Here is a 21696-nt window from a genome sequence, read left to right as displayed (position 1 = left end):
TAAGTTACTTTAATAACAATATATTTTGAATCATCTGGTTGTAAAAAGATAATTGTCATAATTATATTTAACTTATGGTCACATTGTTTTATGATGACAATATGCAATGCTATGAATATAGCGTATACTGAAACACATTGCCATTATGGATTGCAGTCTAGTACAGAATACTGGTTATATTCTCCTTGTCGGTCTCGCTGTATTGCATAACATGCTGGGAAGTCCAATTGAAATGATACAAAGTATACTAGCGGTAAATTTAGCATTTTTAAGGGAACGTTTTGTGAGCTCTAATACTGATTTATTTTCCAATTGCCTCAATGTACATGTACGCAATCAGACAGGTTGTGGAACATCCTTATAAATCCTCTGTTAACAATTTACAAGTGCTCTGTTTTTTGCTGCGCGCATTGCAAATTTGTTTTGCTCACATGAGCTGAACATGCATAATGCATCATATTCTTGACAAAAATAATTCTCCCCCGAAACATCAGTTATGCATATCTCTACGACAACAAACCAATAACTCTACAATTACCATAGTATTTTCACTACCTCCAGGTAAATCTCCACGCTGCATTCATGCTTAATCATATGAATAAACATCATTCTTGTGGTAGACAATAATTTCTCTATCATTTTTTAAGAATGTGTACTCATTTCGATATAACAAGCTTATTCCGATCTAATAAAATGTTATTACAAGTTTTTGTGTTCTAACGGTTTGGATTAATTCCTGTCCTCAAAAGATGATTTGTGTTATTGGATATATGGCAAAAACAAACATCAAAAGCCGGGTCATACATGGCTTTGTTCAATAATTCGTTGCCTTTGTATGTATTTGTAAAGTAAGTGTGAAATATTTCTGTAAATTATATTCAATTTAAACAGCAATCTAATAAAAAGAAGAAGTTATTCTTTGTGGGTCCTAGTGTTTCTGAGAGGACAGTTCTTGAGTGTTTATATCAACTCAATTATAATGTTACTTGAAGTATTTGCGTCATTGATTTTGGCTGGTATCTACAGTTGACATAAGTATTGTTCAACTTTCGTATATTAAATGCTATTGTACAATCCATCAGCATACAATACATGTAAAGTTAACACAAAATGAAACAAGATTGTTACGTCGCACAAAAAGTGAAAGGAACATTAGGCTAACACACATTGTAATCATACTTATGCAATATAGAAGAAGAAACACACTTTATTTCTTAGAAATATCGTATAACCCCGATATCGCATTGTTCAAAATTGGTTACATATGTTTGGAATGAATAGTTCACACCAGCGTGTATATGCTTTTGTCAAAGCTTTCTTTAAACTACGATGAATATGAAGACTGTGAAAACGTTAAATGTCCGTAGCCATAAAGTTACTTCTTCATACATGCACATAGACATATATGACTTTTTTTGAACAACAATATACCTATTATACACACTTTTAATATTTCTTTTACGTTCTGTTGCTGACTGAACAGCAAATAGTACTTATGTGGTTATTTCTTTATTTGGATAAAATTATCATTTATAAAATGTCTGAAAAAACTTTATCCATTTAAGTATCTCCTGTCGCTCATGTCATACTCAAAAACAAAAAAAAATTGTGATAAAAATGGTTGATGACAAAACTCCCACTCAATTTCAAACTAGATCAACATCTAAAGTCAATCTGATGGGTCATAAGAGACTGCATAATAAATGGGTTTTCTGATGACATATCAAGATCTAGCCAGCTGATATAAGCTGGGAAAACAGGATTTAGTTACGTGTTTTTAAAATCGATCAAATAAGCGATTTATTTTGAAATTCTTTATTTTACTGCAGTTTTACTATCAGATGTTCGAGTTTTTCCAATATTTGACTGACATCGATGATAATCATATAGAAGTTTGTTTTATCTGATGCATTAATTTCATAAGTTTGCTAAAATGCACGAGAACAAATATTTGAAACTAATTAAACCTCTGTCTAGTCGATGTCAAAGTGATCAGAATTAATCGGCTTTCTTTGAAACGGATAACAAGTAATTACGAAGAACCCTGATAAAACATGTAGCCTTTTCTTATTTGTACAAGGAAATTCTACAATGGAAAAACGGTTTGGTATATCACATTAGCGTCAATGCGTTGGTGTATGGGTTTAAAGGTTGAAAGGACCTATTCTCAAATGTCTTTGGTAAACACTTTGTAGATATTTCTAATACATGCAGCTGTAGATAATTAAATAGTTCTTTATAATACAGAGCTAAGTCGGTTCTGTTAAATGCGTTCACAATGTTACTTATACCCTTGCTGTCAATGGGCAGTCTAACAAACTGATCGATTTCTCCTCATAAAGACTTATGTTTGTATATAGTGTTGTTTAATCATCCAATAATGCTTAATCCGTTTACATTGGTACCTGGTGAATGACAAGGACATATTAAAAAATCGTATACTAGTATATTATGTTTTCCCATCGCTAAAAAACAAGGAGTAAACGTCATATTGTCATCTAGATTATTCGCACTTCACTCAAAGCCTCGTCTATGCAAAATGACTTTGGATAATAATTCACGATATATTAAATCCGACTTGTAATTTGTCTTCATTAGATAGCCAAAATACATCTTCAATACCATCAAAAACTAGACGAGCATTCGCATCGGCTCATCATTTTATGCAAGCCTGGCATCGAGCCATTCATATTTCTCAGGAATACGTGGTAAATAAATATTCTGATAGGCAGTTTTAAAAGCTTGTCACTAGACACAGTGCAACTTAAGAATCGTCCGTTAAGCGCGCAAATGAGCACCTTTTCAAACCTATCAAACTTAAAGCACTGAGCAAGCAAACCGGCCTAAGATTACCTATGTTAAATATTTGAAGAAAATGACGTCACATGCCAAAACACTCCGAGTCAGCCGAAAAAGGTTTTGAAGATCATAACGTGAATTAGCAAAATTAACATAAAATCATAGGACTGAAAGCTTAGTTATACACGTACCTCTTGAGATGACAATCAATTTTGAATTTGGATATTAAAGAAATAAAAGTGGCTTTCAATTGGAATTTAAAGAGAATTGGCTGTTGTATGCGAAGGAAGAGACCAACATCATTCCATCTTAATATGATATTATTTGAGATAGTAAATCAGTTATTGAAACGTCTAAATTGACTTGTTTGAAACGCTATTTGGACAAAAATCAGACTTTTTTTATGAATTGCCCCTTAAGTTAATAAATGTTTATAACTGTAGACGAAGTTATCATGGACAGTGGAACAAGTTTGTCATGGCATTCTTAATAACTGATTTGACACTCAAACACAAATATTTCACATACATATGAAATCTTATTCATTATGCAATTGGCCACGTTTCAGCTAACCTCATTCAAAGGCCTAACTGCCAGTTAATGATACAAACTGGCATAAATGAATGCGTTTAATCTACAAATCAGACATGAATATTTTGAATGCACCTTTAGTCTGGATAATTGTAAGGAAAAACATTTGGGATGAGTTACAGAAATAAATACACCATATCTTTGACCATTGTTCATACAATCGTTATTTTCCTAATATAATCACGATCTAATACACAAACTCATTTAATGGGACTTGATTGAAAGTCTTGAACAAAAGAAACACATAACATTTTTTACCGGATTGTAAAATTTAACCATTTGCATAGAAAGGGACAATGCTTTTTTTATAAAGTCCAGCCAAATTATCTGTAAGACAAACTGTTAACAAGGCAAGATTTGAGGAAGGCATGCTTTTAATCTGGAAGGTCTCAAATTGTGTTATGTTTTTGTCAAATGCTTTGATTGAACAAATCCTTGATAACTCAAATCCAAAACTCAACCATATGTTCAAAGTAAATTGTTTTGCCTCTGTTTGCAAGGGTTGAATGGGTAGGATTCCTGGACTAAAGCATGTTTATTGTCGAACATTACAATCAATTCAAGTTGTGACTATTTGAAAACAATTGGAACCGACTTGCCCTTTAATTCATAAACATTTGTCATTCCAAATGCAAGACAAATAAAGGCACTGGAGAAAGTGCATGTATCAGCAAATCACAGACAGATGGGTTAAGGAACGTTCCTCAACTTTTAACTTTTAACTTTTATCACGTCTATGTTAAACAGAGATGCGACAGAGAATGCTCGCGTTTGCTGAATTACATGTTCCCCTAGTGACAAATGCATTGTTTAAAGAGATCGGTTCGACTGAATATGAAATGGAAATGACAGATGTTCTAACTCGTTTCTCGTGTTAGGCGCGTGTGTAATCTTGACTTCAGATGAGAGATTGTAGCATTTATGGACAGACTTTATCCTACTTTGTAATCTCATTTGTTTTACTATTGAGTTTGATGTACAAAAATAATTGTCTTTGAAGAAAATCTGCATTAATTAAAAACATTTCTTGAAACACGTTTTTGTTTAATTTGACGAAACGAGCGATTTAATTTTGAAAAAAGAAAAGCTTTCCGACGGTGATTATGAAAATTCTGTCTCTAAGCATATCAATTTTGTTAGGTGGAGTGTATACATTTTCTAAAACCTTATTTTGTACTGCGACGAATTCAAGATTGGTTTGAAAATAAATTATTTATGAGTTTTACCTGCACATCACATCTTTTGTTGTAAATATAGAATATTTTGAAATTCGTTTTTCTTTTAATTTAAATGATATTTATCCTTTGGTGATAAATGATCATGGTCCAATATTTTTATGACCTTTTTTTTACTTTGATATTTGGACGAGGGACGTGGGTGAGCTCTGTAGACGTTACAGCCGCCTGTTTGTTTAGATAACAACGAAAGTGGATTCTGACCAAAAAAACAACAGAAAGATTTTATTATCAACTCTTTCTTTTCCAGACGATTGAAATATCTTATTTCCAACAAAAAAGAGGTTCGAATTGTTTGCGTTGATTTTAGATTTCATTTTTCTTCCACCATGAATCTTGATTTTTGTTAAATAGTCTTTAAAGCATATTCTGAATATTAAGGATGGCAATTGGAAGAGCTCATTTGAAGCCATTGTTATGTTTTATCCTTAGTTAATGATTGTTTTAAAGAATATTTACATTTCTCACCCTAAATCTATACAAAAGCCGACGTTAACCTGATGCAGCAATATTGCATATTTTTCCATCATGGATATGGAGATTTGATTTACATTTGTGAACTTCTAAACCTACCAAAGGATCATGTTTAAGTGCGTTTTGTTGCAGTTCACACTGTGAGCCAGATTTATAATGTAGATAGCCAGGAATTAAGTTGCCGCAAGAAATATATGAATTGCAACTCGCTTTTCTTTTTTTTAATCGACGGCTTAAGTTTCAATAATATTGCTGCGCATAATTGCAGGATACTGTAAATGTAAGGTTAATTTGAATGATTTGTAATGTATGGCCGAGATATTGGAAGCAATTCCGAGCGGCACATTTCGATTTTCATAGCAGTAAGAAATGTAATTACAAACTGAATAATAGTGTCTATGGTATTATAATTATAAATCTAAGCATTAAGGACAGCGTTTTATTATGAAAAGTACATATTTAGAATATTCACACGAAAGAAAAGCTTACATGTATTTATCTTATATTCACATGTTTATAGAGGAGGTCCCGTCAGTAAAAAGAAATATAAATACCCTAAACGAATCTAGGTATAACCGTTATATTTTCATGGTCTTATCAAACGGACAGAGAATTTCTTTCAGAATATTAAAGGACAATCTGGCTTAGAAAGATGAAATACTATTCACAAGAAGCAATCTTACATGTTTTAGTATACGACGATTTACATGGACATCAGTTAAAAGTTCCTTCTATCCATCTCAAGTCATGCTCTTTTCTTTAATAAAAATAACGGACGAGCAGTGGCTTCCTTATGCAATTCCTTGTTTCCTTACATAAAAGAACAGTTCTTAAATAACGTGTTTGGTAGGTAAACATCGAAAAACGCCGGAAAACAATTTACTTTATCTTGCGTAACAGTTGTAAACGTCTCACATTCCAAGTATTGCATATCACAATATGACCTTGATATAACATAAACATTGCCGAACACGTGTTTATAATACAGGTCTCGAAACGAGCACCAATCTGCAGGACATGCAATATCAACTAAGTACATCATGTCCCTTGACAAGGGTAAGGTAGCAACGCATATAACGATTTGATGACCCAAGATTTCTCGTAGTCCTTAAACGATTCAACAACTATATTTATTTTCGTATTCTGTATGCAACAAACTTGAATGGACACTTTCCAAGTGACAAATACATTATCTAAAGATATCTGCTTTACAGCTGTTGTACTTCGGTTTTCGTATTAACATCACGATGAATCTTTATATATGTAGGAGAGAGTGTGGCTTATCATTTCTGGAAACTCGTATCGTATTCGTTTTCTCTTAGTTTGTTTTTGTTGTTGTTGGTGTTATTTTTTGCTTCACATCCCAAGTAAATATGTTAAGAAAATATTTTACATTTCTTTATATATCATTTTAATCAGAATGTGTTAATGACGTTTCAAGTCACATTCAAAAGACTAGTATATCTTTTTGAAAGATTGAATTGTTTGTAAGAAGTAGATTTTTTGAGATTTGTGCCTTTGATCAATTGTATCAAATACTCAAACTAATGGAAATAGTGTACTCCTAATAGTTCAAATAAATTCACATTTCTGTTTGATTTTCAATTGCCTTTATCTTCATAATGATCATATTAAAGCACATAGATCCTATACTATAATTGGCTAATTTGTACTCGTAAGAGCTTAATCAAATATGCTTGATCACCTATACCTAGGGTTATTCCTGTGGCAAATACGTCTGCTTACAACAAGCAAATGTTTTGAGAGAATGTTGAGAATAATTGTATATTTCACTGAGTGAGCACCAAAAACCTTTTTTACCTTTGAAATACATATTTTTGGTGTTTACGAAGTCATGTTAAGATATATATGAAATGGAAATATAATTTAAAGCTTTCCAATTCGTCTGGCATTTGATCGATATTGTCAGTTCGAAATTAATCTGGATATTACCATTTGTCTTTTTTAAAACTGGTTTATAAATCGATTTGCTGATTTTTAGAACATTAACTAATTCCAAAATGAAAAAGGGTTTATTGTCATTGCTGCATTTTACTTTATTGAAATTTATGCAAAATAGGATGCATTGGCTATCGATCGGGGTTGCACATGGGCAGCACAGTTTTATGAATAAGATTTTCTTAAACTGTTTTTGAAATATTTTGATATATAAGATAAAAATGACAGTTTACCACTTATATTTTATGTGATAAAATTTGTAGCAATTAAATGGCAGGATTCTTTTATTTTCAATTTGTTTCATTATAATAATTTAAAGAAGTCAACTCAAAATGAAACGTTAAAATGGTTGGCTCTTATTTTTCCTTGTTATACGTTTCTTATTGCTATACGGTTGAAATTTGAAAATAATGGTAAATGATAACCCCCGATTTAGTTTCGGGAAAGATACCAATTTAAATGTTGTTTACATTCTTTGTAAATTCAAGTGGTATAATTTGCGTTTCTAAAAGGCATATTGGCATTGTCTCTACATTCTAATCTTCATAATTGGTGTATGTCGTTAATGGTTCCCGCTCAAAGTTATCTCATTATATTCTTCTCATATATGTTTATTGGAAGCATAAAGAAATTCCATGCAATTACTTTACTATTGTCAAAATGCATGCACATCTCATTCACTGGATGACGCAAATGTTGGCGGTGCTTGGTTGTGTCTAGCACAGGAATCACTTGTCATGTGAGAAAACAGCCATCTATATGACAGCAAATCTTGTACCGTCTTAATTATTTGTATTTATGTACATCCTCATCAACTGTCTGTTCTGCGTCATTCTGTCCCCAGTATGCTCATCTACTTAAGACAGACAAACCACTAATAGGTAATTTAATTTAATAAAAGTTTGATTGCAAGTATGTCAAAGGTCAGGAATGGCATAGAGAGGGGCAGTCCTAATTGTTATGAAGAAATTGACAAATGACAATACAAGTTTTAACAAATATATTATTTACATAAATTACAAATTAAATAAAGAGAGATCTTCTTATGTAATATGGTTGAATGTCATTACTTCCACACTGTTACGCTGTTACCAGTCTACCACTCCACTATCTCAATCTCCCGCTAACGTAAACGTCACACAGACGTCACCCGGATGTCGACAACGGCGTCACACAGACACCACATAGACGCATCGACGTCACACAGACGCCGACCACAGGAAATACAGGCGTCACTTAGACGTCAACACTGACGTCACTCAGATGCCAATCCCAATACACGTCCCGCCTCTCGACGTCCACGATAGGATATATCAACGCCCACCTAGCCGTATCCGTCCTCAGCACCAGCCTGCGTTACCGGTACAAACACGAGGTCCACTGACATCCCGCCCTGTTAGCGTCCGGAAGTCCAACTACGTTGGAAACGTCCTCTGACGTCATGAGCCCCAAAACGTTAATGTAACCGTAACGTGGCAACCATTGCAAACGATGTTCTGCTGTTTACGTATAACCCTGGTGTCAGGTGTTATTAATACTTAGTATTAAATTTTAAGACTCTAGCTATCTCGAGGATCAATCCTAATGATGCTATATCAACTCCTTTCTATGTGTTGTTTCAGTGAATTTTCATGAAAGAAATGCTTGAATTAAACAGTTTTTAGATTTATCTGATCAAGCCAAAGACCAGCTAAAACACTTTGCTATAAATATTTTTTAGGGTAGACGTTAAAAACGCGATATAACACACTATTTTGATAGTTTTAACGTGTAGCACTTAAGTCTGTTTTGATTCATGGTTATAATTTATTGTTTGTTCTTTTAAATTGTTATTTAAATTTGTGCGCTATTAACATGTATGTATCATGGTGCGAAAATAAAATACATTATACGCAGTATAAATATAGATCATAATTTGCAATTATTTATTTCTTGAAGTTTTATTACAGTCTTAAGTGAGTTCAGAAAGTGATTAATGGGTAAAATCCAGATGTTCCCTTTTCATGAGATTGCAAAACAGATTTGCGCACTGTGAATGACATCAACTATTTGAAAACAAGTAATGTTTGCTACGATAAAGAAATTGTATTTATACGTATTAGAATCGAGACAAATAAAAATGTTTTTAACAAAGAAGCTTTAATTTTAAATGCTACTCTTTTTGGTTTACCAAATAATACATTATACATTATACATTAAATAAACAAACTAAGTAACCAGCAATTAACGACGAACTGAGGTCAATATTTTGTTTTTGACGAGTAAACTTACTTTCGACAGGTTTGAAATTTTTTAATGCTGAATAATAACTCAGTTTATATTCCGCGAATTTAGTTACTTTAATAACATAATATTTTGAATCATCTGGTTGTCATAAATTGTTTTAACTTATGGTCATGTGTGTTGATAATGTCAATATACAAGTGCTATTAATACATCGTAAATTGTACAGCATTGCCATAACGATTGCAGTTTAATACGGAATAATGGTTAATACTCCCAGTAAGCTTTGCTGTATTGCATAAAATATTCGGAATTGCAATTGAAGTGATACAAATATTACAAACGGTAAGTTTGCCAAACTGTAGGGAACGTTCGGTTAGCACAAGCACTAATTTATTTTTCTTTTGCACAATGAACATGTAAGCAATCATACAGGTTGTGCAACGTCCTAAAATCTGTGCTTTTATGTACGCATTGCAAATATGTTTTGCTCACATGAGCTCAACATACATAATGCTAAATATTTTTAACAAAAAAAAAATGCTCCCCCAAAACATCAGTTCTGCATACCTCTACGACAACAAAGCAATAACTCTACAATTACCATGGTATTTTCACTACTTCCAGGTAAATCCCCACGCTGCATACATGCTTATCATATGAATAAAACATCTAACATCACTCATGTGGCAGACAATAAGTTCTCTATCTTTTTAAGAATGTGTACTTACTTCGATATAACAACCTTATTCGCGCTAATAAAATATTATAAAAAGCTTTTGTGTTCTAACGGTTTGGATTATTTTTTGTCCTAAAAAGATGATTTGTGTTTGTGGATTTTTCGCAAGAAACAAACATTAAAGGCGGGTCTAACATGGCTTTGTTTAATAATTCCTTGCCTATGTAGGTAATTGGAAAAGAAAAGTGTCAAATATTTCTGTAAATTATATTCAATCTTACCTGTAAAATAATACAAAGATAGTCATTCCTTGTGGGTCCAAGTGTTTCTGAGAAGACTGTTCTTGGCGTGTTTATATCAACTTAACTATGATGTTACTTTGAGTATTTGCGTCTTGGATTTTGGCTGATATCTACAATTAACGTAAGTATTCCCTTTCGTATTTGTAAATGCAACACACTTTATTTCTGAGAAATATCTTATAACCCGGATATCGCCAAAAAGCAAACAATGTCATTTATTCAAAGCTGATAACCTCTGTTTAGAATGAATATTTGACAACAGGATGTATACGCTTTTATGTCAAAGCTTTCTTTAAACAACGCTGAAGATGAAGACTGTGAAAACGTTAATTGTCCGAAGCCATAAAGCTACTTCTACATACATGTACATAGACACACACACACATATATATATATATATATATATATATATATATATATATATATATATATATATATATATATATATATATATATATATATATATATATATATATATATATATATATATATGACTTTATTTTGAAAAACAATATGCCTACTAAACAAACTTTTAATGTTTTAGTTTTTAATATCACTAACGGTAATATCACAAACTACTAATGTGATTATCGTTTTATTTGGATAAAACTTCAATATTAAGATGCCTGAAAAAACTTTATACAAACAACTAATTATCTCAAATTCGATTATCGTTTTATTTGGATACACGTTCTTAATTTTCATTTGTCTGATTCATCAATTACTAAAACCATTTCGAATAATAATTTCCTTTCGCTCCTTTCATATTCATAAAATATCTTCTAATAAAAATGGTTGATGACAAAAACAATAAATCCTACTTATCTTCAAACTAAATCAACATCTTAAGTCAATCTGATGGGTCATAAGATAAGCATCATAAATGGGTTTTCTGATGACATATAAAGATATAGCCAGCTGAGATAAGCTGGGAAAACCGGATTAAGTCTTGTTGTTTTTAAGATCGATCAACGATGCGATTTATTTTGAAATACTTAATTTTAATCGCAGTATATCTATCAGCTGTTCGAATGTTTTCAATATTTGATTGACATCGATTATACTCATAGAGAAGATTGTTTTATCTTATGACTTGTTTATAATATTATAAAGGTTATACACATTAGTAGGTTATATGTTCTAAGAAGATGTTTAATATACACATGTAAATTTAGGATATTGCCACTGTCAAAATTATAATGGTATAGACAAAAATGTAAAGACGTAGAGAATCAAAAGATATCGTCGCATGAATATTACGCAAAGATAGACAAAGTACTAGTTGATGTTTACAATTAATCATAGATTACCATAACTTTCATACAGTCAATTTATTTTGACGTTTCATTAACAATTTCGACATCCTTTAAGTTAAGATTCTTTTTGACAGAACAACCTGCAGCATTGCATCTAATACAACTCACATGAATTCAGTTTAATGACGTTTTGAGGAGTAGAGATAGTGTTTCCATTTGGTATTTTTAACCATACTGCTATTTTGGTAAACATAATTCAGAAACAGTCTACCATAAGTTTGCTTACATGCACGAGACCAAATATTTGAAACAAATTAAAACTCTGTCTAGACGATCTCAAAGTAATCAGAATTTATCAGCTTACTTTGACACGGTAAACCAGCAATTACGAAGAATCTTAATAAAACCTCGTCTCCTTTTCTAAAAGGTTAGAACTAATTGCTTTATTTATGGCGATATTTGTACAAGTAACTTCTACAAAAAGCAAGCGTCAATGCGTCAATGCATCGGTTTAAAGGTTAAAAGAAACTTTTCTCAAATTGCGTTGGTAATGTATATGCAGCTGAGATAATTTATATGTTCCTTATAAAGTCGGTTCTGTTAAAGTGCGTTCACACTGTTGCATCTACCCTTGCTGTCAATGGGATTTGTAACAAACTGAAAGATTTCTCCTCATGAAGACTGTAATATTCGTATATAGCGTTGTTTAATCATACAATACACGCTTAATCCGTTTATTTTGTTGTCTGGTGAATGGAAAGTACATACTAAAAAATCGTATACTAGTATATTATGTTTTACATCGCTAAAGAACCAGGAGTTGGTGGTAGCGTCATAATGTCACATATTTCTCTTCGCACTTCACATAAAGCCTCGTCTAAGCAATATGACTGTGCATAATAATTCCCGCACAAATAAACACCTTTCGAACGTATTCTATTGTTTCAAACTAAAAACATAGACCAAGCAAAACCAACAGTTTACCAATCACCTCTTGACGAGATGTTAAATTGCAAAGTTTGATAATACCAACACCATTTTATCGTATTATAATATAATTTGAGATCTGTTATCAATTATTTAAATGTCTACATCTACTTGTTTAAAGCAATATTAGAACAAGAATTAAACTTGTATATATCTTATTCATTATGAAGTATCCACGTCTTAGCTACCCTCATTCAAAGGCATAACTGCCAGTTAATGATACAAAATTGCATAAATGAATGCATTAAATCTACAAATCGGACATGGATGTTTTAAAGGCATCTTTTGTCTGTCTCTAATTGTAAGGAGTGAAATATATTAGGATGAGTTGCAAAAACAAATAGTTCATGTCTTGGCAAATGTTCCTTCAATCGTTATTTTCCTGTCAACATTTGGATCAAATATGAAAACAAATTTAATGGGACTTTGACTGAAAGTCTTGTACAAAAGAAGCACACAGTATTTTATACAGAAGTTTAAAGTTTAACCATTTGAATAGAAAGGGATTTTTTAATGTCAACCCAAATCATCCTTTAGGCAAAGTGTTATAAATAAAATATTTGATGAAGATATGTTCCTTATCTGGAGGGTCGCATATTATGTTAAGTTATTTTTTATCAAAAGGAAGGATATTCTAAATACCTAATCTAAAGCGTGTCTGCTGTCGAGTATTACATTCAATTCAAGTCATGACTTCTGGCAAACAATTGGCACTGTCTGACCTTTTAATCCGAAATCATTTGTCATTTCAAGTATAAGCATATATGATAGATAATGTGCATTTGTACTGTCGTGCTAAGCATTTTGTTTAAAAGGACTACTTTCAACAAGTATCATTTTGCTAAATTAGTGTCTAGACAGATTAACATATGACTGGCACCACTACTGAGTTTTATATACTTGTAAATCCGCCAAGGATTGCAAGTTTGTGTTGATGTGCATAATTGTTTTCCAAGTGTTATATGCATTGTTGCGAGAGCCCTGCTGTTTGAAATGAAACTGTCATCTGTGCAACGTCGATTTTCAGGTTAACGGCACGGGGAATCTGTACTTCATGTGATAGAGCTTGACTTATCTTTGTGGATATTTGTTATGATTTACGCTCACACTCTTTTGTTTGCGTTTTTCATTGTATTGGTTTTGCTGCGTTAAATGTATATGCCAATTAAATACGTGCTTTTATGTGTTTATATTTTTATCTATTATTTTATCTTATATAGGGTGTTTATGACGGTCTAGTAACCTTCAAGAAGAAGAAAAACGTTTATTCATCGAAATAGTATATACAAACGATGTGTTTGAAAAAGGTCAATATGACCCATGATCAAACATTTCAACAGAATTCAATGCAAATAACACAACAACGATGAACAGACACATACATGTACATTGCATTTACAAAATGGTTATTTGACTAGTGGCACATTGTGGTTTAATTGCCTCACAAATGTGTAATAACTCAGTTACTAGAGAAAATATCACAAAAATAAATAATAGTGGATGTTGACCGAATGCTCCGTTTGATTACTTTTGCTTTCTTTCTCAAGTGATTTTATGGGGGTTTTTAACTTTGATTTTTTTGCAAGAAATGAGGTGATCTTATATTAATTAATATGATCCTTTGATAAATAACGTGAACAAATGGAAACATTATACTCTACACAGAACAAAGAAATTGCATAACAGTAATTATAATTAATGAATGATTGAGTATGTTTGCATTCCAATGATTGCAGTGCGCATCAAAAAACTATTTTACGTTTAAGGTTTTGATCAGGCTTTTGATGAAATTCACAATTATGCTTTACCGTGTTTTATATGATTGTGTTGCTTGTAAAAACCAATGTTACGGTCATTGGTCACATATATATATATATACGATATGTCTAAACCCATTCAATGTTTTCTTATAATGCTGTTGGTGACCTTTGCACGGCATAAAGGGTCCTTCCATTTAAAGTCCATGCTTTATTTTTATATTATCTGCCTAAGAATAGGCCGTTTTGTACAGTTACTTGACTCCTCGTGTATATCATTTTTAAATACATCGATACAATGTAACAAAATGTTGTCATTTTCTCCCACAGTTGTTTTAAATAGAAACAACATTATTATGAATGCCAACGGTTGATGACACAGAGTGTTTAACAAAAATAAAATACACAGTACCTATATTACAAAATAATGTTGGAAGTTCTTTGGGATGAGAATGAAGTATAGCCAAAATATACCATATATATATATATGTTGGATACAAAAACATATTACTTTTAATATAGTATGTATGTATGCACTGTGCTGTTTGTGGAGTTTTGTGCTGTTCTTCTATGTTTCTTGTCTGTGATTTTGTGTTCTGTGTCTTTGGCGTTTGCCCAGTGCCACTAAACTGGGTTTATGTTTAAACTTTTTGCTACTGAGCTTGTTTCTGTAGGTTTTTGCATAAATATTCACAATTAATCTTCTAGCAAATTGACAACCGGTACCTAGTTGATTTTACATTTATACAGTGTGTTTTTTTAGAAAGTTTTAACAAAATAAGTACGAATCCAAAACATACAAGTTCTTTCTAATATTATTAATTTAATATGGAAAAGTATTAAGTTAGCGGAAAACTTCAATTTTTATGAACTCCCTTTTTGTACCATAGTTCTCAAAATGGAAGCCATCGATAGAATAAGTTTTTTCCAGAGATTGTAAAACACATACATCTAGAAATGTATAATATAATTACAGTAGAGAATATCACACATATTTATGGTTTCAATATAAAGTTATGTTTGTAAATGTATTGGAATGAAAAGGACGTTATGAGGCATTTATCCTTTCTCCAAAATGATTCACTTAGTTCTAATATGCTTTGAAATCAAACAGGTATAAAAGGGGGTTAAACAATCAAAATAGGCCTTAAAATCGTCGCGTAATCGCGGGTTTCTACGTTTATGGCTGCATTTCACTGTCTGCTGTGTACTTTCATTTTCTCAAAAAAGTAATTCAACACTTTTGGTGTTGTAACGTTTTTGTTATGCGGGATTGTTGGACTTGGGCATAGTCTTTTCCTTATTATAAAGTTGAATGTGCGACTGGCGTCCAAGTAGTTCTTCCGTATTTGTTTCATCATGTTATACATCCATGTGGACGGAGTTCATTTCACCGGAAATGTTAAATGAAAATATGTAACAGTTTTGCGTTGTTCATTTTATTTAAAAACATTTTTTTAGAATAACTTTCTTCAACGATTGCAACTTCAAAACAACGTGCCGCCTTTTTTTAGTTTTAATCCAAACCCAGGTTTGTTCGGTTGAATAAGTAAATCTTTGTTTTTCAAAAAGAACCATGGTATTTTTACTAGTTCCAGGTAAATCCTCCCGTGATATACATTTTTAATAGTAAGAATAAAAAACATACAACGAGACACTTGTGGGAGGTAATAATTTGACAATATATATATAACAATGTGATTCCGCACTAATAAAAACGATAACATGGTATTGTGTTCTAGCGGTTTTAATTAAGTTCGGTCCTAAGAAAATGATTTGTGTTCTTGGATTAATTGCAAGAATACACATCGAAATCGGGTCATGCCTGGTTATTATTAATATTTCAATGCTCTTGTATGTATTTCAAAAGTAAAAGTGTTTAAATGTTTCTGTAGTTTATTTTCCAACAAAACGACAGAGAAAAAAGCCTTTTAAGTGTTTTAATATCAACTTCTGTATGGTGTCAATGGAAGTATCTTGCCGATAGCTACAGTTTACGTAAGTGCAGTTCACCTTATATATATATAATGCGATGTACAAGTTCTTTGTGCTCTTAATCTCAGAATTAATTTACAACATTAATAATATGACGTCATTTTAGTTGCTTTTTTGAACAGGTGCGATTCATACATTCCTTTTGACGTCATTTTATTTGCTTTTTCAAATAGGAAAGATTCATGCAAATTTTATGACGTCATTCAATTTGCCTTTTTGAACAGGAACTATTCAAAAATAATTTGCGGCGTCATATTAGTTGCTTTTTTGAATAGGTGCGACTCATATATTGCCTATCACGTGATTATATTTGCTTTTATTAACAGGAACGATTTATCTTAGGAAACAATAGTATTTTAAAGACTGTTACCGACTTACGCTATCTGTCCTTGTAAGCACTTGCGACTTTAATGTGATAAACATGAATAAGATCATACAGCTGATAAAACAAACTCATTATGACACAAATATTTAATGTTGAAGAGAATTACATTTAAAAGAAACATGGTCTAAATGCCGAACGATTTGCAATAATGTTCGAACATAACAAATTATACTTGGCTTCTAATAGCATGATGCACAATTACCGAGCGATGCTACTTTTATAAAACACGAGAAATGAAAAAGAAAGTTTTGGTATTTGTAAACTCATTAAACTGTTTACTCTGTATTTATTGAAGTCAATGGAAATGAATCCATATCACAAATATATTGCAATCGTGAAAATGTTAACATTGTTAGTAAACAAAGCAAATGAAACATATTTATTAATTTTCACAAAAGGTAAAAGGTACATATTGTTAGGAAGCATTTTAATCATTATCATTTAATATAGTAAAGAACACATTTATATCTGAGCAATATCTTATAACCTGGATAACGCCTGAAAGAAACCAAGGTCACCTATTTTCAATGTTCGGAATGAATGATTTACACAAGCATGTATATGTTTTGTCAAAGATTTTAAGAAAGCGATTTTGTCTATAAAGACTGTTAACATTTAAATTGTCTGTCGCCATAAAACTACTTCTACGTAAAAATAGATAAATGTATATAGACAAAGACATGACTTTATTTTGAAAAACAGCAGCATACCTTCTATACAAATTTGCAATGTTTTTTAAGTTCAAAAGCCGATTTGTTTTACATGCAACAAAAATACCTTTAGCTTTTTATTTGAATAAAACTACTATGTTGAATTGTCTGAATCATCAAATACACAAAATTATCCGATTTATCCATGTTATACTCATACAAAAACTTCTGTAAAAAAGTGCTAATGAGAAAAACCAATACATCCCACTTAACTTCTTAATATATCAATATCTCAGGTCTATCAAAAAGGTCATAAGATAAGCATAATTAATGGTTTTTAGCTGATGGCATATAAAGATCTATCGGTGGGAGCTAAGATTGTCAAACTCGGATTTAGTTATGTGGTATTTAAAATTGATCAACGGAGCGATTTATTACGGGTTTTTCATTATACCGCAGTAAATATATCAGCTGTTCAAATATTTCCAGTATTTGTCTTACATCCATGATTATCATATGGTAATTTGCGTTTTTTATTACTTGTTTATTCAAGGAAAATGTTAAATTAACCCATATGAGGGTTACCTATTTTTTATATATAGTATGTATGCACTGTGCTGTTTGTGGATTTTTGTGTTGTTCTTATATGTTTCTTGTTTGTGATTTTTTATGTCTTTGGCGTTTACCCAGTGCCACTAAACCGGGTTTATGTTTAGACTATTTGCTACCGAGCTTGTTTCTGTTGCTTTATGCATAAATGTTGTCCCAAGTAGAATGTGAATTGACGATTTTTGCCACTATCAAATAATAGTAAAGGCATTTATGTAGGGAATCAATAGATTGGTTATCGCAGCATAAAATTACACAATGATAGACCAGGTACTATTTAATGTTAGCAATAAATCATAGACTACCATACACTTTATACGGTCAATTATTTTTGACGTTTGTGAAATTTCATAAACATTTCCGACACCCTACAAGTTAAGATTGATTTTGCCAGAATAACTTGCAGCACTGCATAATATACAAATCACGTGAATTCAGTTGAGTGACGCATTCAGACGTATATCAACAGTTTCCGTTTGATTTTTAACCACACTGCCATTTTAGTTAACACAATTCAGCAACAGTTTCACCGCTAAGCAAGCCATAGTTCTACAAATATACACGAGACAAAATGTTTGAAACCAATACACCTATCTGTCTAGTCGATCTCAAAGTAATCAGAATCTATCGGCTTACTTTGACACGGTAAACCAGTAATTACGAAGAACCTTAATATAACATGTCTTTTCTAAAAGGTTAGAACTGAATGGAAATTATAACTAACCACACATTTTTGGTATATCGCATAAGCTTCGATGCGTTAATGAATGCTTTAAAACGTTCAAAGAAACGATTCTCAAATTGCAAAATGGGAAAAGGTATACAAATTGTTTTTATTTTATGCAGCTATAGATCATAAAATAGTACAGCGCTTAAGTCGGTTCTGTCAAAAGGCGTTCACAATGTTGCATCTTCCGTTGCTGTCAATGGGATGTGTATCTAACGAAGGATTTCTCTTCTTGCTGACTGTTATGGCTGTATAATCGTGCACACTTAATCACTTATTGGTGTCTTGTGTTGGCAAATAAATACTGAAAAAAATCGTATATATTATGTTTTTACTTTGCGAAAGAACAGGGATTTGGTATAAACGTCTAAATAGCATATATTCAGGGAATAAATGGCGGGATTGATAGCATTATCGGGTATGAAAGCAATGAGGCTGATTAAAGTGTGTGGAGTATGAATGACCCCGCGCGTACTTTGACCAGCCCAATTGCGTTCATATTCCCGATAATAACATCAATTCCGCAATTCATTACTAATTTTTACGCTAATAGTTCATTATTTTATTCAAGAACTTAAAACAAAATATTTATTTTTATTTAAGGAAACCTCAAAGTTAACCGTTGTCACATAGAACGACCTGACTGTAATCGGAAACATTTATCAAATGGCGTTACAATAACGCGGGAAAAGATCAACCACTTAAAATCACTTTAAACTTAAAATTGACAATACAAATACAAACAATGCATTTAAACATATCATAAATTAACACCTTCTAAATTGTTGATTTATTTCACGGGACCTGCTGACATAATAAAACAATAACAAGATCAACACTTTTAACGTTTTGTTTTGCGACATATCCGAAGATGTTGCGTCCAATGGATGATAACCGCAAATGGCGAAAAGCATAGCATTTAAGGAATGACAGTTGAGGTCTTAAATAACTTTTTGTACTAAATATGGAGCCCAACCTTAGCAAACTGACTTTGTATAATATTTCACGAACTATAAAAAACGACCTGTAATTTGTCATCATTAGATAATATAAATAAATTTAAAACACAAACACAAATTAGACGAACATTCGCATCGGCTCATCACTTGTCAGAAAGGCTGAGAAATATAATGTTATCATGTGATGTAAGTCTGGCATTTGGCCATTTAGATTTCTCAGGAAAACGCGTACGGTGAGGCGGTAATAAGTGGAGGAAGGTAAAATAAATACCTTAAAGTTAGCATCTAGAATGTTTATTATTTGAATATGCATTTAATAGATTTATTATTTTTATTTTAATTAAAATTTACCTAGGGCTGTATTCGTGTCATAAGTTATGAAAATAATTTCGCGTTTAATCTACCATCATTCGAAGGCATGACTGCCAGTTATTGCTACAAAATGGCATAAATGATTGTGTTTAATCTACAAATCAGATAACTGAAGGATGGTTTGAATGCATCATTTGTCCGTCTAATTTTAAGGAATGAAAATAATTTGTGATGAGTTGTATAAACAAATGTATCATATCTTTGATCGATGTTTCTACAATCGTTTCTTTCCTATCATCATCACGAGTTGGTGTACAAGTTCAATGGAAATTGATTGGACGTCTTGACCAATAAAAGCACACAATTATTTACACAGGAATGTAAAGTTTGACTATTTGCACAGAAAGGGACAATGTTTTTTTTACATGTAAACTCAAATCATCCTTTAGGCAAAGTGCTAAAAATAAAGATTTGATGAAGGCATGTTCATTATCTGAGGGGCCTCAGATTATGTTATGCTATTTTTACCAAAGTCTTTCCTCTATTGAGTTCATTATAAATCGAATTCAAAACTCCCCCATATGCTTCAAAATATATTGTGTTTTTTTGTCATTTTTGGCAAGGGTTAAATAGGTAGGATATTCTACATACCTGGTCTTAAGCTTGTCGAATATAATAATCAAGACAAGTTTTGAATATTTGCAAAATAATTAAACTGCCTTACCCTTCACTCAGTAACATCATCTCAAATGTATGCATTATCAAGGCATACGAGAAGTATATCTATCGTCAATTCAAATCGTTCAAGACAGATACTTTTCTGTTGAATAAGAATGATTGATAATGTGCGTTTTTACCCACTGTGGTGCTTAAATGACTTCTATCAACAAGTATGATTTCGCTAAATTAGTTTCTAGACAGATAAACATATGACTGGCACCAATACTGAGATTTATGTCTTTGTAGATCCGCCAAAGAATGCACCGTCTGCGTTTGATGTGCATATTTTCCATATGATAAATGCATTATTGCGAGAATTCCGCTATTTTCCATATGAAATGAAATAATCAATTGTGCATCGTCGATTGTCATGTTACAAACACAAGGAAACTTTTCTTCATATGATATACTTATGTTCCTGAATATTCGTTATTGTATACTCTCCTAATCTTTTGTTTACGTTTTTCATTATGTTGGTTTTACCCCCCTAATAAAAGTTAATAAAATATATGAATGTTTGTTTTATCTTACATTTAATATATCATAATGTGTAAATGATGTTAACTCTAAATCATTATTTTTTCTCAAAGTCTGAATTGTAAGCAGGAAGTAAGGTGATTATACATTAATTAATTTGTTCCTTTGATCATTTGTATAAATTAACATAAACAAATGGAGATATATCAAATTTTAAGCAGTACAATCAACATTTCTAAATATAAACATATATAATGTTAACAATTATACATTGATGTTAAAGGTTTTGATCCAGATTTCGATGAATTTTCAATTATGTTTAACCGTGATATTTTAATATTGGTGTGCTGATAGGAAAACAAAATTTGACGACCATTATCCAAAGATAATATATATATATATAATATATAAATATATGTTAGATGGTCTTTGGTATGAAAATAAAAGTGTCGCCTAAAAAATCTACTACAATTAATAATTCCACCAGTACTTTAAAGTATAGTAATTTACTTTGGTATCCAGCTTCACAATTTATCTTCTTGTCAATATACATGCAAAACCTTTTGGTATCTAGTTAGTTTTCATATATATATTGCGTTT

General features: G+C 31.7%; 1 protein-coding gene across 5 annotated transcripts in view; it reads left to right on the top strand.

Moving 5' to 3' along the window:
- The window catches only part of LOC128240333 (innexin unc-9-like), a 361166-nt gene that overhangs the window by 46116 nt on the left and 293354 nt on the right, over positions 1–21696 (top strand). For 2 of the 5 annotated variants that reach the window (XM_052956939.1, XM_052956936.1), the window contains exon 1: positions 9995–10383. The exons of 1 other annotated variant lie outside the window; for it this stretch is intronic. The gene's annotated coding sequence lies outside the window, so the exon portion shown is untranslated. Of the gene's footprint in view, positions 1–647; positions 849–9994; positions 10384–16249; positions 16261–21696 lie in introns of those variants that run through there. 2 more of the 5 variants (XM_052956938.1, XM_052956944.1) reach the window with 2 other exon arrangements.

The sequence above is a fragment of the Mya arenaria genome, chromosome 7, assembly GCF_026914265.1.
Source record: "Mya arenaria isolate MELC-2E11 chromosome 7, ASM2691426v1".
Lineage (NCBI taxonomy): Eukaryota > Metazoa > Mollusca > Bivalvia > Myida > Myidae > Mya > Mya arenaria.
This window is presented reverse-complemented; position numbering and strand designations above follow the sequence as displayed.